Here is a 9578-nt window from a genome sequence, read left to right as displayed (position 1 = left end):
ACCTAAACAACTGGGAGAAAGGAAAGACTTTTGCAATGAAAATAGCTTTGGTAAAGTACTTTTGATGAAAGTGTTTTGAATAAAAGGATAAAAATGTAAAGGAATAACATAATTATGATGTTTTGAAAATCTGACATATATTCATGTTATTCATACTTCCTAATTTTGATATTTATTTGTGAACTGTCAGTTTTCAAAGTATCTATCTTAATTTCTTATAGAAAAATAAGAGCTGATCAATATTAATTGAACACTGACTTTGAATCAAGCAATGTGCCAAGCATTCCAATGTTGACAGTTTATTTAATACCTGTGGCAACCAAAGAAGTAGGTATTATCATTGCTGTATTTTAACGTAAAAGTTTCTTTTTTTCTATTTACATAGTGAATATATTTATAACTTATGGATTACAACAATTGTTCTGGTTGACTGAAATGATAATAAATATTCAAATGTTGCATAAATATAACATAGAAGTTTCTGAGGTGTATAATTTAACTAAACTGCTGCATGGTTTGAAGTCAACTATTTCATGGTGCGGCCTGCCATTTCAAATTATGTAACTGTCATCAGTAGCATATTGTTTCAGATGAAAGATGAAATAATTTCAAATAATATTCATGATAAGGAATGATGTTTCTGCTACATAAAATTGTTAAAAATGGTAACATTTGTGCCAAAGATTTAGACATTTTGTAAATTATTTACCTGGAGGCTTCTTTCAATGGTTAAAATTCTATTTGTTATGAAATAGACTTAATTTTCAGTGAAATTTGAAAATAGACATTGTCAACAATATTCCTGAAAGTATTTGCCAATGCTAAATACAAAGTACCCAAACCTGTATTTGTAATTCATCAAAATATCCGGATCCTAATGTCAGAACATTCGATCTTTTTAAACTCACAGGAAAAGTTTAATTCTGACTTTCACTTTGTTGTTGTTGTTGTTGTTTGAGCAGCTTTGTCTGTAGCTTTGGAGCCTGTACTGAAACTCGCTCTGTAGACCAGGGTGGCCTTTAACTCACAGAGATCCTCCTGTCTCTGCCTCCCAAGTGCTGGGATTAAAGGTATGTAACACCAAGCCAGACTGGCGACTTTCATATTTCTATGAAAAATTTAAAAAATGGATACATAATGATGCGTGAGGTTGAACCATACTTTCTCTGGGTAGAACAGTTTTTATGGATATGAACAAATACATACTTATCCTAGAGGTCTCATTTTAAAAAGAAAGTCAATGATACACCTAGAGGAAAACAAATACTATTGTTCTGATAAAGGAACATAGAAATAAAATGACTCCTAGTAACAATCTGGCAGACCCATAGATCTGTACCCAAATTAGATATCATCAGAGAAGTTTCCTCTTGAAGCAGATAGGGGCTAACACAGAGACCTACAACTGGGCAATACATGGGTAGGGAGAGACTTTGGAATAGTCAGCCCTAAATGGATGTCTCCATGAAACCGTTTGCCTCAAGGCTCAGAGAGATATGCAGATGAGGAGGCAGAAAGATTGTAAGATCCAGAAAGGATAGAGCACACTAAGGAAGCAGTGTCTTCCAAGCACACTAGGACTAATGCACATAAGACCTCACAGAGACTGAGGCAGGCTTAACAGGTTCAAATCAGACAGAGTCCCAGCACTGAGAGGGAAGTTGACAAGCTCTCCCATCCTGACTAAGTAGCTACCTTCAAATGACAATTGCTCACAAAAGGAGAAACAGTTCCTTCAAAGGAGTCTCACCAAGTATATTAACCATACTTGTGGAAAGGCCCAAAGGCAGCAGTAGATGACCAACACAGAGCAAACTCAATGGACAACACAGAACAAACTCAGTGCTAGTTTTATACTTTTTGTCTCATGTTGCTTTGGGATTATTTTTTTGCCTTACCAGACAATTGCATGTCCATATGGTTTCTGATTTGGGGTTTTGTGTTTCTGTGGGTTTTAGGTGTGTGTGTGTGTGTGTGTGTGTGTTGTGTTCTTTCTTTCCTTATTAGTCTATTTTATTTTCTAATATAAAATTTGTCTTTTTGTTTTCTAAAGAGAGAGAAAAACAGGCATGGAGTTGGGTGTGTAGGGGTAGGTTAGGGGATTTTTTAAAAAGCAAGTCAGAATTCTGTTTATCTTGCTAAACATTAAACAATCTTTGTACTTTGATACTACACACTTTTTAAAGCTAGGTATATGTGTGTTGCAAAATATTACCACAGCTATTTTCAATGTGCAGTATCTAGTGTTATTTTCTGTTCTATATGAATAAATTGAGAGAATTCAATCATCTTGCCCAAAACCAGACTCTGATGTATGGCAGACCAAATACGAAACTATAGTTATGGATCCAAAGCACCTGTGACTATGACCACTTCTTTTAAACTTAGGCTTTTAAATGGACATTCTTTGTATGCATCTCTCTCTCTCTCTCTCTCTCTATCTCTCTCTCTCTCTCTCTCTCTCTCTCTCGACTTAATGGCTACAACACTTGCTAATGGAATACAGTAAAATTAAACCACTTTTATTTTAACTTTAAATTTTACAAAGTTCACACTTTATGGTCTATTTCTAAAGTTTTGAAGTTGTTAAGTAAATAACTGCTCCATCCATGTCATTAAATTCAGTATGCAAAATATTTCATTAGTCTATTGAATCATCTGTGAGAATTATTACACATCCGGAGTTAGGAGATAATAATAGTACACTAAATATTTTAATCAGGTTTTAATTATCTCTTACGATGTGTTCATAGAATCAGCGGAAATAGTACATGATCTATATTTGTGTGATTTATCCCCAGAGAAACATTTCAGTGACTTTCTTTGTATGACTCTTAAGGAAGTCAAAGTTAATAGTAGAAAAATAGTATTAATTTACAAATAATATGACCCATTTAATTTGAGGCAAAGTGAAATATGTTCACCTGTCTGTTAGAGACAACTTAATGTGCACAAATGCAATCCAACCATGCTGTGTACCATTGATGACAGAAGCATTTGTCAACCAATTAAAAGAGTTTGAGAGAAGCATCTAACATAAGTTTACATATGTTAAGGTTTGCTTTGTGGGGAGATACATACCATCATGTGTAAATATTTGTCCATTTTAGATTTTTTGCAGACATTGTGTACTACAGTAGATATTATAGACACACCAAGTCAGACACCAAGCCTGACTTGAAAGTGCTAAATACAAAATAATGTTGCCAAGTATTATTGTTTAGAACTGGACCACTGAAGGATTAACAAAAATTGTCTAAACATACAAATGGTCAGCTACAAACTGTGACTGTGGGTCTGGGATCTAGCAGTACTACTATTTCAGTACAGCCACATTTCATGCTCAATATGTAGTGTCTCGAGTTACATAAGCTTTAAATTATTTCACCACATGTTTAATAAATATGAAATGGCATTCATAAAGTACTGTGATGGCTGATGACTAATTCTTTAAAGAAATAATAATTCTCATGTGTCTGTTTCTTACATTATAGAGAAGCTACATTGGTTTCTATCTTGCTACTTCTCTGGGTTCTTCTGAACCTTCACATCAGGATGAGAAAAGCAATCCCACTTAGCAAAGCTTTCCTCTTTGTCCATTTCCCCACATCTACAACAGTAGGTAATTACTAAATTTTTTTCTGGAGCAGGGGAACAGTTATAAATGAACGGCATGTTTGCCTGCTTGTGACTAGGTTTTCAGTCTAGTTTAGAATAATTTTAGTTTATAATTTATGGTGTTAAAATTTTTGCCCCTGTCAGTATTCATATTTGTAGGATTAAAAATTGAAAACATTCTGATTGTGTTTTCCTGACTTGGATTTACTGAAGGTTAAATTGGTATTGCATTCTTCTCCCTTACCCTTAACAGGGATTAAGAGCTTTGTTGGGTCTATCAGGGTTTAAGAGGATGTACAGTCAAATGCTAACAAGGCCTTTATTCTTAAATAAACATATTTCCACACTGTTCAGATGCACAGACTCTCTTGGGTAAAGCTGTATAAGTTTTATCTCAAAAATAGAATGTTAATCAATATATTTTGATGTTGTGGAAGTTAACTGGTACCTATTCTAAATTTAGTACCAGAAAAGCAAGGTTTCACCCTTGTGATAAAAGGATCACTAACACACATATTTTCATTGGATTGTGTATCCTCGGTTGTGCTGTCGCGTAGAAAGACGTTGGTCATCATTTTCACATCAAATGATTTAATCAGAGCCAAGTATTTAAAGGAATGGAACTGTCCTATTTTCTGTAGCACAACAGCTCCCCCATCTTACAGATTAAAGAATACAAACTCAAATTTTTCTTTTTCTTTTGATAAATAATATTGATAATGTATATGTGATTTTTAGTGTGTTTTCTTTGGGGAACAAAAAGAAAAACCATATCAGATGCATGTGTTCTTGAAACAGTCATTTCTTGTTTATGATCTCATGAGTACCTGTGAGTTGCTGTGCAGTACTGAGACTGTTCTATGTGCATAGGAGGTTGAAATTCATTTGGAATGATGAATGAATGTTTTGGACATGTGAATATTTTGATCATGTTCTGAGAAACTAATATTTGCATTTACCAGTTAGTATGCTCTAAAGTGAGGTGTTTCTATTTGTATTCTTTTTCAAAGATTTTTTATATTTTGATCATATAACTAGACCAGGGTTATAGAATTAGTTACAGTAGATATTTAAGCAAACATTTGCTCTCTTTTCCGGATTGCCAGACAGCTGTAAGTGCAAAACATCATCACTCACTTCTCCCTTCCCTGGAGGCACAAGTGACTCAATCACAGCCCTACAGGCTGTTTATTCATGACGACCAAGGTGAACACTTTCCCTGAAATGTCTGAAATTCAAACCTGAGTATACTGATTTTTTTATATTATAAGAAAACCATTTACAAGTTAAAATTTCTCAGCCATGAAAATTCCATCAGCATTAAATCCTAAATATTTCAGTTTTCCTACATGTTTTAGTATAAAAATATAAAATTTATGACAACAAAGAGAAAAAACATTCCTGCCATACATCTCATAACAATAAGAAATATATTGCAGGGACAGAAAGGTACTAAGCAAGGCACTGATCTATGAATATAGCACATTGTTACTAAGAGTAATTTTATTGCTATGTATTTTTGTTGTTTTTGTTTATTTTTAGAACAGTAGTATTTAGTTTTACCCTAGATTTTTTAACTGTCTAGTCTCAAGATTCTTGGTCACTCAAGCAGGGTCTCATATGGGTTCCCAACTCAGAGTGGGCCTTACATCAAATCAGATATTGGTTGGTTACTCCCACAAATTTTGTGTGAAATTTCTACTAGCATTTCCTGCAGGCAGGTCAGACACCATTGTAGGGCAAAGGGTTTGTGGCTTGGTTGGTGTTTACAGTTCTCCTTTGGTGGTATGCAGAATACATTCCTGTACCAAAGGCAATAATGCACAGAGGTGAAGGCTCTATGTGGCACCAGCTTGACTTCTCCATATTCAGTGAGACTCCACCATCAGTTTATAGTCTTGGCAACAGGCTGGGTTGTTTGGTAGCTCCCATGAGAGCCCTTTGAACAGCTCAATTAGATGCAATCCAATTTGGTACTGGAAGCTTTCTTTGATGACAGAGATGTCCAGTTGGGGCTCTGTCTCCCCTATTTTTTAAGATTCCCTTCATCAATGTATTTATCATACAAAGCTTCTACTGTATTAGAATTCCATCAAAGGGTTCTTAAGTTTAATTGTTTCTCTCCATATTTTCTCATTTATCCCTTCCTTCCCTCCCTCCTCCCCAACTTATCCTCCTCTTCCATGCCTCCCCACAAATCCATAATGCTCTATTGTGTTTCCCTTTCCTATGGACATCTAGTTGTCTAGCCAATTCCCTTACTCTTTTCCTAGTCTCTGTGGATCTGTGGGTTCTACCTTAACAGCTAATTCCACATATAAGCAAATACACACAATATTTATTTTTCTGTATATGGATTACTTCACTTGGGATTTTTCTAGTTCCATTCATTTCCTGATTGCATTCTTTTTCACAGGTTAGTAATATTCCATTTTGAATAAATGGACAGCATTTTTTATCCATTCATCTGTTTGGGCCATCTAGGTTGTTTCCATTTTCTAGCTATTATGAATAGAGCAATAATGAACATTGTTGAACAAATGTCTGTCTGAGAAGATGAAGGCTCCTTTGGTTGTATGCACAGAAATGTTACAGTTGGATCTTGAGGTAGACTGATTCTCATCTTCCAGAGGAAAAACTATACTGATTTCCATGGCAGCAGTACAATTTTTCAGTCCTACCAGGAATCGGTGAGAATTCCCCTTACTAGAAATTCTTGCTAGTATTTGCTGTCACTTGTTTTGATGTTGCTGTTTGGGTAGTGTGGGGGAGGGTTGTGAGTGTTTTGTTTGTTTTTTTCTTGTTGTCGTTGTTCTGGTTTTTGAGACAGGACTGTTTAATAGTACTGGCTGTCCTGGAATTTACTTTGTAGACCAGGCTGGCCCGAAACACAGAGAGATCCACCTGCCTCTACCTCTTGAGTGCTAGGATTAAAGGTAAGTTTTGCCACAGCCTGGCTGTTTTTTAGTTTTTGTTTGTTTGTTTGTTTTTCAATCTTAGCCATTTTGATGAGTGTAAGAAGAAATCTCAAAGTAAATTTGATTTACACTTCCTTGATGACTAAATATGTTAAACATTTCTTTACATTTTTCTCAGTCATTTATTCTATAACTTTGTTACCTAGTAAAAGAGATTTTCAATTCCCTTAAAGTCATTTATCTTATTTTACTTTACATACAGCTACTTTATGTATCTATGAGACCTAGTGTGATGACTTGTTATATATATATTCAATATTGTTTAATAGAATAAGAACAACTAGCATTTCCATCTCCTTTGCTCAACATGAACCATTACTGCTCTAGCAGAACACCTGAGTCAGGTCCCAGCACTTATGTCAGGGGTCTCACAGAAGCATTTGAATACAACTCGAGGCAAACCAGTGTCTCTGGCCTCCATACTTAACACATGGATGGATACATGTATATATGTACACACACATGGAGGGAACAAAGGAGAAAGGGATAGAGATAAAGGGGATTTAAAATAATAAATTTAAAAACTTAAAAAACATGTCTGTCTCCTTGAATATTTGTCGTGTCTTTGTGTTGGGAGACTTCAAATTCTATTCTTTAACAAAAAATAGATTATATAGTGCATCAGTGGAAACTGTACTGACATCCCTGTGCTGTACAACAGTAAAAATTAGTCTTCCTCCCTATTGTATTTTGCTAGCAGCTATTCAGGCTCCTTACAGAATACCCTTGCCTAGCCTCTAGGGAGCACTATTTTACTCTCCTATAGTAGGTAAAATATTTTAGCCTTAATTTATGAGAGAAAGTATGCATCTGTCTGTGCCTGCTTTATACCACTTACCATAAGTCCTTTAAATCACTTAATGTTTTCACATTCAGCCACAGACATGGTTCCATTTACAGAAATGCCACACATATTCCTCCATTAGTATAGCATGCTGTGAGAGATTTTGAGAGGTAGTATACAGGGAAACACTGTGGAGTCCTTAACAACAACAACAATAACAAAAATCATATGGGGACACTTCTGTATCCTTCATTCACTGGCAACCTAGAACCAGCTGTTGACTGGCTGAGGTCAAGTATGCATAATTCTTCCCAATTCTGTGTTCAGTGATCTCATACAGCAATGCAAAGTCAGACAAGGTTAAATAATTTCAACCACAGGTAGCATTAGAGTTATCAAGGACTAACAGTAGGGGTGTATATAAAATTCATTCCTCTTTTCTCCACAAATATTTCTGCCAAACTGTTTAGCAAACATTTGCTAACAACAAACAACCTATTCAAGTCCAAACCTATGAATTACCTTTTAGCATTAATGTCCCCGTTTTAATACTTCTATAGTGCATCTGTTACTGTGTCCCTTTGTAGTTGCTCTGCCTCATGGTAATCCCCTGCTCTTCTATAGTAGGTATTTTCTCTGAATTGTCAGAGAAGAAGAACTGTATAATTCCAGGCATTATGATTGAAATACTTGAGAGTGGATCGAAGTATCTGATTAGCCATTAAACCTACCTCTTTCAATTCTTACATCTGCTTTTTTCCTCTTCCAGAATCACACATTTTTATTTCATGTTTAAACAACAATAGCTGTTTTTGTGGAGTCCATGTTCAGTTATCTCTTCATCTTCAACACTAGTGCACAAATAGTTCCCAAGGAGATGTCCTTAATTATTATACTTTTACATAGGACAGTTAAGTTCCCTGCTGATTATCAAATTATAATTCCTTATCAAGGCATGAAACCACCCACTGCCCAGATACAGATGGGCCTCATAGTGTCCTAAAGTGTACTGAATTCAGTTTTATATCTGAATGCATCCACTACATTTCAGAACACAAAATCCTTTTGAGTGGTGATGCTCCATCTTTATGGACCATTTTCTACTGCAATCTTCCTGAATTAAGGATTATTAGAAGTTTTAATTTCCAGGACTTTAATGATTGATCACTAACCTATGAATTAATAGAAAAAACCAATTACTCCCTTTTCAAGGAAAATATATTTTTAGAGTTAATATGATTTTGTTGCATTTAAACTGAAGTGCAGAAAGTGAGATTGCCATAAGAAGATGAATTTTTATTTACAGTTGAAATAATTATCTGCAGATTATTGCCAAAAATTAGAATTCTGTCCATGTGAATTCAAACACTTCTGAATGTGAATGAATGGGATAGCTGTGCACAAGCAGTGTTCAGTGTGGGCATGTGCATGTGTGCATGTGTATGTGTGTGAGTGTGTGAATGTGGGAGCCAGAGGACAACTTTAGGTGGTATTTCTAGTTAGTTGTGAATTCCTCTTGTTTTGTGAGTTAGGATTTGTCACAAGAACCTGGAATTTTTAAGTGGGTATTTGGGACTGATCTCAAGTAATGATCCTTTCCTGGAAGGCACATCACTGATTGAGTTATTTTACTACTCCCTAAATAGGATTTTTTTAAGTAGTTATTATAGACAGGTATGTTTACTTACAGTAATTTTCAAAGTAACACATTCTTTATTATATAAGTATACCTAGTATGTATTAATAATACACTTATTTGAACCACATGTCAGAGTTAATGACTACTACTACTATATTCACTTCAGATATAAGAAAAAAGTCCTCAGATTTCCTTCTGACCATAGCAGTCAGGATTGCACAAACAATAGAGGAGGGTGATAATTTTCACATCTCTGAAATAACCTTCCAAGCATCAAGATCCTCTTTTATTCTAAATTGAACCTAAAACAATATATATGTTAATTTTCCATTCTTAGGCTGCAAAATCACAAAACAAGCCATGATTGGAATATGCACATGAGAGCATAGGTGCTACATATTGAATTAATGATAAATGTCAATTTTCTGATTATAATTTTGAGTAAACAGCGATACAGTAAAACCAAATGTCATATTCGACAGGGAAATTACTTATTCAGTTGGTGTTAAGCTTAACACACTGCATTCCAGGGCTGAATTATTATCATTTCATCCTGATG

Source organism: Mesocricetus auratus, unplaced genomic scaffold (assembly GCF_017639785.1).
Source record: "Mesocricetus auratus isolate SY011 unplaced genomic scaffold, BCM_Maur_2.0 Super-Scaffold_15014, whole genome shotgun sequence".
NCBI lineage: Eukaryota > Metazoa > Chordata > Mammalia > Rodentia > Cricetidae > Mesocricetus > Mesocricetus auratus.
The sequence above is the reverse complement of the archived record's forward strand: the minus strand, read 5'-3'. Positions refer to the sequence as shown.